Source organism: Pezoporus occidentalis, unplaced genomic scaffold, assembly GCF_034315485.1.
Source record: "Pezoporus occidentalis ecotype Australia unplaced genomic scaffold, CSIRO_AGI_Poc_V1 ctg86, whole genome shotgun sequence".
Lineage (NCBI taxonomy): Eukaryota > Metazoa > Chordata > Aves > Psittaciformes > Psittacidae > Pezoporus > Pezoporus occidentalis.
The window spans coordinates 5,214,003-5,229,155 of record NW_026916220.1 but is presented as its reverse complement, the minus strand read 5'-3'; positions in this window follow the sequence as shown (position 1 = coordinate 5,229,155).

Sequence of the window (15,153 nt, the reverse complement as noted above, 5' to 3'; positions counted from 1 at the left end):
GAGGTGGGCTGATGCCAACCTCATGAAGTTTAACCATGCCAAGTGCAAGGTCCTACACCTGGGTTGGAGCAATCCCAGGCACAGCTACAGGTTGGGCAGAGAAGAGATTCAGAGCAGCCCTGCAGAGAAGGACTTGGGGGTGTTGGTTGATGAGAAAATGAACATGAGCCAGCTTCAGTGTGCACTCGCAGCCCAGAAAGTCAACCCTATCCTGGGCTGCACCAAAAGGAGCGTGACCAGCAGGTCAAAGGAGGTGACCCTGCCCCTCTGCTCTGCTCTTGTGAGACCTCACCTGGAGTATTGTGTACAGTTCTGGCGTCCTCAACATAAGAAGGACATGGAACTGTTGGAACAAGTCCAGAGAAGGGCCACGAGGATGATCAGGGGACTGGAGCACCTCCTGTATGAAGATAGGCTGAGAAAGTTGGGGCTGTTCAGCCTGGAGAAGAGAAGGCTGCGTGAAGACCTCATAGCAGCCTTCCAGTGTCAGGCCATAGGGATGGGATGAGGAGGGACTGTTCATTAGGGACTGTAGTGATAGGACAAGGGGTAACGGGTTAAAACTTAAACAAGGGAAGTTCAGGTTAGATATAAGGAAGAAGTTCTTTACTGTAAGGGTGGTGAGGCACCGGAATGGGCTGCCCATGGAAGTTGTGAATGCTCCATCCCTGGTGGTGTTCAAGGCCAGATTGGACAGAGACTTGGGTGATATGGTTTAGTGTGAGGTGTCCCTGCCAATGGCAGGGCAGTTGGAACTAGATGACCCTAAGGTCCTTTCCAGCCCTAACTATTCTACGATTCTATGATTCTATGATATTTAACAGAGACAGTGGCAGGCTAAGGTCCAGGCATCAGGGTTGGCTCTAATCCAGTAAAAATGAGCGAGGAGAATCCACCTGGTGAGTTAGGAATAAGCGATAGCATCTTAACATCTTACTCGGGAAGAATTAGGGTTCATCACAACTAAGCACACAGAAGACTCCTGCTCTTAAGCAGAACTGGAGCTCCTTTTGCTTAGGAACATTTCTTACAATACCAAAACTAAAATACCCAGTTCAAAACCAACAACTGTTTGAAAAAGCCACACTGACCTGCAGCTACTTGTCAACACTCAAATTCTCCCATTTTGCTACTCATTATCAAATTTTTTACCCTTTTTTACCACTTTGTATCAGAATTGCTTCTTCGTGAGCCGTCCCCATTATAACCATGGAACACACAAATATTTGGCAAAGCATAGGTCTGATCTCACAAAACATTTTTCCTCAGTAACATACTTTAGTATTCTGCCTCTAAACCATGCTGGGAGTATGAAAGCTGGGAAATTGTATACCTAGAACTGTTCAGGGCCAAACTCTGCAGTCAGTAACTACAATGCAAAAAGTACATGCAGATGACCGGTCCTAGACTGACCCAGATCTCATCAAGATCATTCTTGTAGCAATACTTCATTCTTTCTAGAACTTCTCTGTCATATAGAATCACAGAAGGGTTTGCGTTGGAGGGAACCTTAAAGATAATCTACTTCCAACTCCCCTGCCATAGGCAGAGACATAATGTATAACGCTTCCAGGTGGTTTGAATGAGCTGCATGCACATTGCCTGCTGATGATTTCTTTTGATAGTCTTTTCCTTTGATCATGGGCAATGAATTCAATGACACTGCAGTGTCTTTCCTGAGTGTTTTATAAAGACATAACACAGTGTCACAATTCCAGTAACCAAGAAAAAAAAAAATTGGTGTGCGTGCATTATATTGACTGCAACAGCTTTCAGAATGATCAGTTCTCCTCATTTTCTTTCACTTCCTCCTCCTCCATCTCTTCATTAAGTCAGTGAGCTTCGTCTGACCCTTCCCACCCCTTTGCTATGAATAAATGGAAAACCTCTTCAAAAGCTTGGTACTGACAGATTCTGCTTTCTCAAACACTAATGTGCATGTAACCTGCTGGGCAATGTTTTGTAAAAATAATGATGAAATATTCATGGGAGCATGATGGCAACAAATAAATGGAGTAAAGAGAGACTACAAAGCAAGACAAGAGGTCATTTATCGTATTATTCTAAGCCAAAAAAAACTGAAATAACGATGCAGTCCTCCAAAGCCTGCTGGGTGAAGCATGAGCTTTCACTCAGGCCTATCGGTATCAGATTCTTTTCTATCACCATATCAAATCAATCTGCTGGCCTTTGCTTGCTCCTTAGTATGATAGCTACCACTGTAAAATCTATCGGGTATACCAAAATGGAGAGACCTTGCACTACAGACAAGTCTCTGTCTAGATAAGGCTGAATAATAATATACATATCAAGACTGATTGTTCAAAACCAAAACTAACATGAATGAGAAAACATTGCTATAGAAATCACTCCAAACCAGGTCAGTGGTTGTAGGAGCTTTGGCAAAGCCTGAAGGGAGTGAAGGAGCTAGTTACAGAAAGACATTTAAGGGTTTGTTCACCCATATTCCTTTCAATCTTATGCATGCAAAAATAATTGCCAACCAGTTTATTTCTGGGAACTGCAAAAACTTCACAGTTGCCAGAGAACAAAGTGGGACTCCAATTTTTAAGTAGTGATTTCCACTCACACAAAGTAGGTTCAAAGCACTAAGCAATCAGAATGGTAACACTTTTACAATGGCTTTGCAGAAGTGTAAATGAATCTAAGTAAAGACTACGGCACCTGACGTGCAGGCTGCGGTTCGCTACAAGGATATTAGAGCAGGTTGCCCTTGTCTTCACTACTGCAAAGTCACATCTTTTTGATCATGGATTTGATTCATCCCTTTTATTGCCTAAAATGATAAAACATTTTAGTAAAGCAAGGACTGTGAAAATTTCATCTACTGCATAATCAGAGCTGTGCTTATGTGAAACCTTCAACTGCACTTTAAAAAACAATGGTCTATTGTTCTCTGCTTCATAAAATCATAAAGCTGCTTCCCACAGCAGCAGCAGTAGGCAGGTACCCTTGGAGGCCCCCCTGTTCACCACATGCACACAGCAGGAGCTCAGCTCTGGGTTTGCAGCTTCCAAGGGTGGAAACTCCAGGGCTTTCAGGGCAGATCTTCCAGGGCTTGGCTATTATCCTTGGAAAGCAGAAGGAGTTTCTTACATGCATCCAGGCACTGCTGTAAAGAGCTTGTCCCTGCCTTGTCTCATTGCTCCCCCCACCAGGCATCTTAAGTGCTGCTAGGTGCCCTGAAGTTCTCTCTGCTCCCAGCTGAATCAACTCCAGCCCCACAAGTGTGGTGTTATCTGACCTCCCAGCTCAGCACCAGAGGCAGTAATGAGGACAGGCCTCAGAGCAGACCCTGAAAGACCCTCCCCCTCCAGGCAGATACAGCCCAGCGACCACAACCCCTGAGCATAAGCACCCAACCAAGACTGCTGGAAGCCTTGCCAATGCCAAAATAAATAATATACCCTGCTCTTCACTTGTCCACAAATGAATTTATTACACAAGGTAACCAGCTAGTTCAGGCATGATATACACTGGTCAATGGTTGGTGACTATCCCAATCACCTTCTTGTCCCTCAAGTAACCAGGGATGTGCTCCAAGGGGATGCATGCCATGATTGCTTCAGGGAATGAAATGACTGGCCTGATGTTCCCCAGATCATCTTTTCTCTCCTTTTTGAAGGCAGGTACAATATTTGCCTTTTTCCAGTTGTTGGGAATTTGGAAGGCTCTCTCCACAGCCTTCCAAAAATGCTTGAGGATGATCTGAACATGAACCTCAGCCACCTCTCTCAGTACCCTTAGGTGCAGCCTGTGAAGTCCCATCACCTTGCATGGATTGAGTTTGTGCAAGTAATCCCTGACTCAGCCCTTATTCACTTGCTGATTGTTCTCCTCTTCCTTGACTCCTGTCTCTGGGGAACCCCTCAGTGAAGACTGAAGCAAAGATAGCAGTGAGCACCTTTGTCTTATCTGTGCCTCTTTTCATGCAATCTGCCTCATGCAGCCCACATTTTCCCTGTTTACCTTTTCACTGTTGATGCAGCAGCTTGACTTATGAGATTAGCTTTTGATAATCATTTTGCCCAAGATGGAAAAGAAATGACTGCTATAAAAATAAAGAATGACAAATTCATTGACATTGTCTGACAATGACAAGTTTTAGGTTACACTGAGTGTCCATCATACAATTACATCACACAACAGTTACTATAGAGGTACCCCTTCACACTGTTCTTTAATGAACAAAGAATCCCTTTTCCTATAAAGAAATTGTTTCTGCTGATTTAAGGTTTGTTTAATAGGAATCAGCTTTGCCAGTTCTTTTTCCTTATTTTCATTCCATCCAGCAGTTTTATCATATCATGGCTTTCTTTCAATTGAGATCCCTGGAGATCCTTTACCAGGAGATTGCCATACTTAGACTTGATGTTCCTAGGAAAGCACATCAATGTAACATTTCTGAAAGGCCAAGTTGTTTCCTGTTGTCCCTTAGGAAACAATATCACTTTGTGCTATCGTTGTTTAAATGTACCAAGAGCTTTCTGGCGCTGTGCCTGAACAGAACTGTCAAGATTGTAAATTCAAGTTATAACCCAAGGAGCATTCACGGTTTTATCTTATCCTGAGCTGCCTAACATCAAAAGAAATATTGAGAACACAACCAGCCTTTTGCATCCCTGAAGAGTGAAGCTGCAGAAACCTCTAATTTAAAGCAGTCAGAAGTACAGCAGCTGGTTTAGGGAAGGTTATAAATGAAACTATGCTCCTTGTAGCTGCTGTTGTGAACCAAGGTAAATCTACATGGTTAGACTTTGTGTGAGGATGAGCTTTTCTAAGAGGCAGAAATGGTGGTGCATTCGTAAAGAACATACTCTGAAAGAGGATAATGCAGCATTCAGTTTCTCATTTCTGTAATTACAGAAGTGTCTTCCTCCTCTTCAAGTGTCTGAAGCCATAAACCCCTATAAATGATGTCTGTAGTCCAAATTTATAGAGATAGAACTGGCACTGACATCTGGAAAACTGAGCTGAAAGCTCTTTAAACATTAGCCAGCCCTCCCAAGTCCATGGACTGACCTGTTTCATGGAAAGAAAACTTGATTCACTTTTTGAGTGGTCATGCCTAGATTCCAAGATACCTTGGACAGACCTTTTGATATGTATAACTTCGTGTCCATCATTCCTCATAAAAATCTGCCCTTTCAATTACAATTTTCACATCCCAAGGGCTTAAGCATACAGTAACTGGAAATCATCCCCAAATTAAATAAAAGCATGGAGTACCCCTGGATAACAATTCAATCCTGTAGCATACACAGTTTTGAAAGGGGCTTTTGGTTTCCCGATGAAAAAAGACCACTCAGAATCTTCTTAAAAATACAGAAATGTGCTAAAATGCAGTATTTTTAAATCAAGTTCTTAGGTCTTCCAGTTCAAGTATGTATGTCTTTGGCTGGGACATGGGCCAAGCTTGCAAAAATTCCAGATGGAGAACTCAGCCTGAATTTTTCATGTCAGGTAGCTCTGAATGAGATAGATGAGAGACATACATAATATGAGATACATTTCCTATATTTCACATTTACACCCTTACTGCAATACTGTTGAGAGACAGCATCTCCTGGTGTTTCTTATTTCCTCACCTTAACACGAAATAGTGTTTGTCAGTGAAATATCCTTTGGTCATCTGGGTTTTACAAATGCTGCAATGGTAAATACAGGCATATAAGATGCTGGAGGTTGCTTTAGAATACCCACATTCTCAGTAGCTCTGAAAATACCAGGACACAGAGATCGAAAATGGGATTAGAGATCAAATGGTTAATTTCATTGAACTATTTTGTGTTTCAAGTTGGAAACTTGACTATCCTAAATTACAATGTTTTACACTGAACATTTTTACTCTTTAAGCCCCAGAAGTCAGATTTAAAGAAAAAATAAAATAAAATCAAGCAATACAAATTAATGAAAATATACCCCTGCTGCCAAACTGGTTGTCATAGAAACAAATGTCATCACATCCAGAAAAAGGATTAAATGGCCATTAGAACTAACCTTCCCACATGTCAAAGCATGGAGAAGCTTTACATGGTAGCACATGACAAACATGACTCACCTTTGGGCGTGCGTAGCCTCTTGTGACAGGCAGATCACGGTTTGAACTCCATGTCAGTTCAGCTCACGGAGTTGCAGTGGGTAAAGGCAGCTGCTGCAATTGTTTCCAAAGCCCTCTGGTTGGAATTCCTACAGATGGAGTAACAAATTAAAATCAGACCATGAAGAGAGAAGCCCTTCTCCAGTGCTAGACTTCTGGCTGAGGTCAACAGCTCAGCAGCATGGACTACATGAAAGGTCATGAAGCAGCTCTTCTGCACAAGCACCAGGACAGGGTACATAGAATCGTAGAATCATAGAATAGTTAGGGTTGGAAAGGACCTTAAGGTCATCTAGCTCCAACCCCCCCTGCCATGGGCAGGGACACCTCACACTAAACCATCTCACCCAAGGCTTTGTCCAACCTGGCCTTGAACACCACCAGGGACAGAGCATTCACAGCTTCCCTGGGCAACCCATTCCAGTGCCTCACCATGTCAGCATGCCCAGGACCACTTATGTTTAAATTCTTGATCTTGTAAAACCTCAAGACTAGGCTTCAACTCTAAGATGATGCATATATTCACAACCAGGTAACTCTTTACATGCTTCATTATTTGGGAAAGAGGTAATCATAGAATCATGGAATGGCTTAGTCTGGAAGGGACCTTCAAAGACAATCTAGTCCAACCCCCTGCCATGAGCAGACACATCTTCAAGTAGCCCTTGATCAGACTCTCATTCATCTTAACTTCAAATGTTTCCAGGCATGAGGTATCTACAACCTCACTGGGCAAACTGTTCCAGTGCTTCATCACTGTCATTGAAAAAATTTCTTCCTTATATCTAGCCTAAATCTCCCTTCTTTTAGTTTAAAACCATTAACCCCTCTCCTGTTGCAACAAGCCCTGCTAAAAGTCTGTCCCCATCTTTTTTACATTCCCTTTTAAGTATTGAAAAGCCACAATAAATTCTCACCCAAGCCTTCTCTTCTTCAGGCTACAGAACCCTAACTGTCTCAGCCTGTCCTCATAAAAGAGGTGGTTCAGCCCTCTGACCACCTTCATGGCTCCGTGTCTTTCTTGTGCTGAGCACCTCAAAGCTGGACACAGTAGTCTAAGGAGGGTCTTACCATAGCACAGCAGAGGGAGAGAATCACCTTCCTTGACCTGCTGGCCACACTTCTTTTAATGCTAGTTGGAATACCAGATACAGTTGGGATGGATAGTTTCTAGGCTGCGAGCACACATTGCCAGGTCATGTCCAGTTTTCATGGTGACGTTTACTTCACCCTGATTAAGCTTTAGAATAAATCAGGTATTATGACTCACAAGAATAATTAATTCCTTTTAGAATATCCAGTTCAAGGACCTGGCTTTCAATCTGTGAGCTGCACACACTGTAAGAAGTCCCAAAAACTATACTTAGTGCGTCTGGAAAAGGTAATTAAGAGTAGCGAGCTGTTGGCTTGAATTCAGAGGGCAGTTGTCTGCATCTCCAACATCCATAGATTTTAGGGGCCTACAAACTGAAGCAGATTAAAAAACGGTGCTTTTCTGGCCCTGACTTTACTTTTAAGGAAGACTTGATTGAAAAATCCCCGTTTGTCCTTGCCTTATACCTTAGGGATCTTCCCTTTAGTTGAAGGACCTTTCACACTCATGAAACTGCCAGCTGCCCGCTGAACTCACATGAACTCAGGCCTCAAAAGACTGAATAAAACTTCCTCCACAGGCTACCTGGATCTATCCCAGCTGGACCCCCTTGCAAGAAACTGTGGAGGACCTGGCCCGGGGAAGGACCTCAGCAGCACAATGGCTGTTTACACCCTTACTAGAAACTCCTTTGTGACTCCATCTCATATCAGCTGCTTAACAGAAATTTTAAGTTTAGAGCCACAGAGTTTCATATCACAGACCGCCTCTGAAATTTTCTCTCTCTTTGCACTGACTTTAGAGCAAACACACAGAGACTTCAGTGCTAATCTGGATATCTCAACCCATTCCCCAGTGTGAGAAGTGAAGGGTCCAAGCAATGGTTTGATCTAAGCACTAGAACTGCAACTGTGCTGAATGGTCCCTGCCCATGCCATAGGTTCCTCTTAAGGAAAGGGGAAGGTGAAATTATTAACAGACTAAGATCCGTGTCATGTTGGCAATGTGCTCCCTTAATGTGCATCTTACAAATCTAGTGTCCTTAATCAATAGTCACTGCAGGGAAGCATGCACTTTCACTGTTCATGCTCTGCTGACAAAGGAAATTCGGCATTTCTGATTCATTTCACAACCACCCATCTTACGCAGAGCCTAATCAGGAAGCAAACCAAAGCTTTGCCCTTGACTTCAGCAGACTTTTGGGCTGTTTCACTGCAATGTTTGTGCTCCTAGACCAAACTGTCATGCATCACCTTTCAGGCCAGAGTGAATGTTTTTATTGCAGTACTATATTCTCTGGAGGAACAAGTTTTATAATGAAAGCAGTGACACCGACCCTTAACTAAAACACAGCTTTGGAAGCTGCTATTGCTCTGCCTTAGCAAGTCTTGTATCAGCTTCACAGCAATAAAGAAGAAAAAGCCAATTATCATGGTACTGTCAGGGAGCATTTCAGTCATGTTCTGCACATATTATTTTTATTCACCCTACCTTTGCCAAATTTTAAAGTCTATTTCACATCCTCTCTGAATACATCTGCTGTTGTCATTGCACTATAACTTCATTTGCTCTCTGATCTACACAAGACGTTAGATTTATGTCATCACTAATTTGTCTGTATGCATACAGCTCATAAGCTGATCCATACCTTTAAAATAATTTCTAGTCATCAGCATCTAGGCCAATTCACCAAGGCAAATGTGACATCCACCTACTAGAATGGCCAGAAGGAGGATCCAGGGAACTACAGGCCTGTCAGCCTGACCTCAGTGCTGGGGAAGGTTATGCAGCAAATCCTCTTGAGTGCCTTCACACAGCATGTTCAGGACAACCTAGTGATCAGGTCCAGTCAGCCTGGAATTATGAAAGACAGGTCCTGCTTGACTGACATCTCTTTCTGTGACAAGGTGACCCATTTAGTGGATGAGGGAAAGGCTGTGGATGTTGTTTACCCGGACTTTACTACTAGAGCCTTTGACACCGTTTCCCACAGCATTCTCCTGGAGAAACTGGCTGCTCATGGCTTAAATGGATGTTTTCTTTCCTGGGTTAAAAACTGACTGGATTGCTGGGCTCAAAGAGTAGTAGTGAATGGAGTTAAATCCAGTTGGTGGTCAGTCACAAGTCGTGTTCCCCAGGTATCAGTATTAGGGCCAGTTCTTTTAATCTCTATCAATGACCTGGATGAGAGTATTGAGTGCACCCTCAGTAAATTTGAGGATGACACCAAGTTGGCTGGGAGTGTTGATCTGCTGGAGGATCTGGACAGGCTGGATCTATGGGCTGTCGCCAGTGACACGAGTCTCAACAAGGCAAAGTGGCAGCTTACGCATTTGGGCCACAACAACCCCATGCAACCCTACAGACTTGGGGAAGAGTGGCTGGAAAGCTGTTCAGGGGAAAAGGGCCTGGGGGTGTTGATTGATGGAGCTGAACGTGAGCCAGTTTGTGCCCAGGCAGCCAAGAAGGCCAACAGCATCCTGGCCTGTTATCAGCAGTAGTGTGGCCAGCGGGGCCAGGGCAGTGATCATCCCCCTGTACTGCACTGGTGAGGCTGCACCTCGAATTCTGTGTTCAGTTCTGGGCCCCTCACTACAAGAGACATTGAGGTGCTGGAGTGGGTCCAGAGAATGGCAGTGGAGCTGGTGAAGGGCCTGGAGCACAAGGCTGATCAGGAGCAGCTGAGGGAAGTGGGGAGGTTTAGTCTGGAAAAAAGGAGGGTCGGGGAAGGCTTTATCACTCTCTACAGCTACCTGAAAAGAGGATGGAGTAAGGTGGGGATCAGTCTCTTCTTCCAAGTTACGAGCAATAGGATGAGAGGAAATAGCTTCAGATTGCACTGGGGAGGTTCAGGTTGGATATTGGCAAAAATCTTTTCACCAAAAGGTAATCAAGCACCAGAACAGGCTGCCCAGGGAAGTAGCTGAATCACACCCCAAGAGGTATTTAAAAGAAGTGTAGATGTGGTGCTTGGGGACATGCTTTAGTAATGGACTTGACCGTGCTAGGTTAATGGTTGGACTTGATCTCAAAGGTCTTCTCCAACCTAAGCAATTGTATGATTCTGTTCCAAAAGCAGTCTGGCTTTTCCCTCTGTCCTAGGTAACTCCTCCTCTTGCCTACATGTGTATCGATTTTGAACAGTTCTGTGTGGCCAGACCCTGAAGAGTCTCACCTTCCCATTCTGCCACATACCTTGCTACAGCATGCAACTGAAAAAAAAAAAAAAAAAAAAAGAAAAAAAGAATTGTGAAGATTTAGTTAAATTATCCCTGGTCAGGATCTCAAGGCTCAAGCCTATGATTCAACACACTGTCTTTGCTTGTCCATTATGCAGCACAAATAAAGCATGACAGAGAAGGTAGACTTTGAAAGCCCAGGATGTTTCAAGCATCTCCTGCCAGCCAGCCCTCATTGCTGATCCATCATTTCACAGATGAAGCACTGCAGAAAGCTGTCAGTATTGCTGTCACTATGATGAATGAGGCCACTAGCTACAACTTTCTCAAACAATATATTAAGCTCATCTATTGTCAACATTTATACCACCCCTCTCCCAGGGCTCTCCTGGGCAGCTACCACTTTAGCAGTTGCTTTCTTTATTTGAAGTTGCTGGAGGAGTTGTTTGAGTAAACACCTTAAAATTAGAAATACAGGGAGTAGCTCATAGGTAAGAAAGTAGTTTGTAGCAGTCATCAATCGTAGCAGTTACATACAAAGATTCTTAAAGATCACATGCTCAGCTACGTTAGCCATTGCAAACTATGTATTTTACCCAATAATCACATCTTTCATTACAAAATATGTTAACCCGAAAACTATACACATAGCCAGGTTTTCTAAATTCTCACCATTGTGACTTTTTACAAGGGCATGTAGGAATAAAACAAGGGGGAATGGCTTTAATCTGACAGAGGGGAGATTTAGATTAGATATGAGGAAGAAGCACTTTACTGTGCGGGCATAGGTTGCTTTACTGGCACAGGTTGCCCAGAGCAGCTGTGGCTGCTCCATCCCTGGTAGTGTTCACGTCCAGACTGGATGAGGATTTGAGCAAGCTGGTCTAGTGGAAGGGGTCCCTGCTTGTGCCATTGGGGTTAGAACTGGATGGTCTTTAAGGTCCATTCCAGCTCCAACTATTCTGTGATTCTATGATTGTGGCATCTGATTGTGTGATTTGTTAAAGTATCGCCTTCACAGTAGGACAGGCTTAAAGCCTTTCTACTACCTTATCACCAATTGCTCTCCTACATTCACTTGTGGAATATACAGTAAGCTGGAAGAGCAAACTGGTCCCAGTCCAAAACGAGGGAGATCTCAAGCTTAGAATAACTGGACACTGGGGGAAGTTGCATCTATGTTTGCCCTGTTCCTATATTCCCCTACATCTGATTCTGATTACTCCTGAAGACCAAATAGTGCTGCAGACAGCCTTTTGGTCCGGTTCATCAAGACTATTTTTATAGTCTTCACGGTGAAGAAAATGATCTGTGCCTTTGCACACTTACATACTACCTTGTGAGGTATATGTGTGTGTTTATAAAGTTTTATAGTGTTATCAAGTGACATACTGATGCACTGATAAACTCATCAGCATGGCTGAAATATTGGTTTGAAGTTCATGTGAACAGATTTTTTTGCAATAAAAGCCTTTCTGTATATGTTGGTCCCTGAATCTTTGTTGCAAGATATTTTGTTCAGGTTAGCACAGTAAACATGTATTTATTACTTCTGTTTATAAATAGCCAGCTCCAGAAACAAAACTGAAGTCATTTAATGTTATAATTCCAACTACAAAACAAAATTTTGTTGCATAATCCTAGGATCTTAATGGCAGATCTCGGGTCCCTTAACTCCACTGTAATGATCTCCCACAGCTGCTTTCAAATGCAGCCATTAATCAGCAAGTACAAAATGTTAACTGATGTATTTTGTCTTTGCTGTGATTAAATGTGAGACAGAAAAAGAGGAAACTGCTTAACAGAAGGCTTGATTTTACAGTTCTGCAGACTATACAACGATAAAAATAGCAGTAGCCAGCCTTCATTACTGCTCACATTTGTTTTTTGAAGGGAGATGCATACATCTCCTACTCCCTTGATTCACAGTATTGAGTACCTTTTCTGAGTCTGGAGAGGAAACAAAAGGGTGACTGTTACCTAACTCACCCATGCTCAGGCACACCTTTAAGCTGGTTCTTCCTGCCCAACTTCAGACTGCACCCATGTCATGACCAAAGGTGAATCAAACCATGTAGCTGTAAGCAAGAAAATCCCTAGAGCCATCCTTCATGGGGAAAGGAAAAGAAGAACGGAGCAACCTTTCTTTTATCATTGAAAAGATATGAAAATGACCTACAACAAAATACAGCTCAAAAACCCCCAAAATTAGTCTGCCTATGTATGAAGTCTGCTGTGTTTAAGCCAGGATCATTGTCATTTTGTTTCAATTTACTGTAATCTACCTGTCCCTAACCCTGGGCAAGTACGTGGAAGATGCACTGCCTGGTCTCCTACCTCTCCAACTGCTGACAGCTAAGGGTCAGAACATCTTAAGCAGCTCTAGCATGAACTGCCAGAACTTCTCCAGAGGCATCCCTAGGACAATAAATTAGGCCTTTTCAAAATGCTAGGAAAAAAAACCTGTATAGCAGGCAAAGTAGCACTAATGATGAATACCAGCCATGTAGCTGAAATGAGGCCAGAGGAACAAATGTCCCAGAAGGTGTTCTAAGGAAATAATAAAAGCCAATTAGCGCTGCATATATCTTTCCATGGGTTTTTGCAAATCTGTAGTACCTATAGTGCCTTACTGTGATATCTGATCATCAACAGCATCTTTGTCCTCAATAACTTCCTTTGAGTTAGGGGAAAAAAAAACTTCTCCACTTGTGAGGCTGAGACAGATGAAGGGTGGGACTGATCTATCTAGATTACACCTTTGTTAAATCCCTTAGGATCACTGTGACATTGTATTCAGGATCCCTGTACCATGCACAGACTTTACCAATTTGAGAAACCAACTTTTCCTACTCAAGGCAAAAACGTCCTTTGGAAGCAGACTGCTCCTCCACTGACTTTGAACATACACCAGGTGCCTACAGCTAAACAGGATGAAATCCATCCCAGAAGTTGGCCTAGAGTTGGTATACCTCCATTGGTATAGCAATGTAGAAAGCAGTGGTGCAGCATAATCCTAACTGCTTTTTCATTGTCATTTCTTCCCAGCAAACACCCTGACAATGCTCCAAGAAAACTCACAGGACAGGCAGGTCTCTCCCCACAGGTAGAAGATTAAGATTTCTCTAAGAAATGCTCAGCTAATTTTCCAGGCACCGATATTTTAAATACCCTCACACCTTTTAAAATGTTCTGACCCTGACAATTACACTACATACCTCATCCACCTGTTTACATTTGCAAGCACTATTGCCTCTCTGGTAGACAGCTTGGGTTTTCCTTTGCAAGCCTATGGTGCGATCATCTAAAGGCAGTCTGAAAAGTACCAGCACTACAGCTCCTGGATAAGCCTAAGCTTGTTTGGGTACTGTCTCTTTTATAGATCAAAAAAAAAAACCAGCATTTGCAACCCTTCCTTGAGTCCACTCACTTCTGCCCTGGTTGCAACATGAGTGTTGGTGGGCTCCTGCCCCAGCAGACTTTCAGAGCAGCTGCAGGAGCTATCTGTGTCCTCTGTTCTCCCTCATCCCCTGACAGTTTGTCCATAGGTCTCTTGGGATTCTGTGCTTTTTAAAGGGACATTTTTATCATTTTTTTGTTTTATTTTAAATCTTATTGAAAAGAATAGTCTTATAAGACTATTCCTATCCTTTTCTCCATGAGTTTCTGTCTTCCACTTGCACTTTCACAAGCTTGTATTGATTTCTCTGCTATATGTGGTACCTATTCCAAAGCTAATATACAATCCACCATCATCTTTTGTGGTAACCTTTGAATTAAAACCAAAACAGGTAACATCTTTTGCATTTTTCTCATGGAATTTCTGAATAAAAGTTGCTTGGGTGGACCATTAGAAGCTCTTTGTGAAAGTTTCCAGTTGTTGCTCTCTGATACTTTACAGCCTTCAGTGGCACAGTGGCTAGCTGTTAAGTATATCAGACAGAAAAGTAATGACAAGCCTATACACGACTATGTGCTTTTCTTTCCCATTTCTCACCAAAAGGGATAAATTTCTTGGTCACTGCCTAAAGCAAGTAGAGAGTGCACATGTGTATATGCATGAGAGTATACATACATACATCTATATGCATGCATTTGTGTGGTGTTAAGAGAAAGGTGACAAACTCTTAAGTTGTATCACAGTAGAACTGGTCCTATCCATTGTACAACCCACTGGACTGAAGCAGAATGAGAAGAAGCTAACAGAACACAGGGACAAGGAATAACAATACTTCATCACAGTCCTGCAGCCAACAGAGGGACAGAGAAATCCCTCAGAAAGGATCTCATGTAAGGTGAAGGTAATGGAGGACTAATATTCCTTACAAGACAGAGCAAGCCAGTGTCACATAGAGCGATACCACAGACTCAGTGGCTCTGCCTTTCCTGAGGCAAAAACTGCAAGGAGTGGGGCTGACAGCAGCTGTCAGAGTACCATAAGGCTGACAGCAGCTGTCAGAGTACCATAAAACTGACAGCAGCTGAGAAGGTCAGCAAGAGCAGAGAGTTGGAGGTGGACAGGTGGAAGTGGGAACGCAGGTTACCAAAACTTGAAGCAGCATCCTTGAAAATAAGTCCCAGAATGGTGTTAATAGCTCAGCTCCTGAGTGCATGGAAGTATGTTGACAGTTCCTGAATAAGGAATCCCCTAAAGCAAAGTAAGTGGTGGCAGCCAAGTGCTGAACTAAAGCGTAACCTAGTTCACAGGCATAGTGACTATTTAAGCATTCCCTCTCTTCTGTCCTACAGCATCATTACAA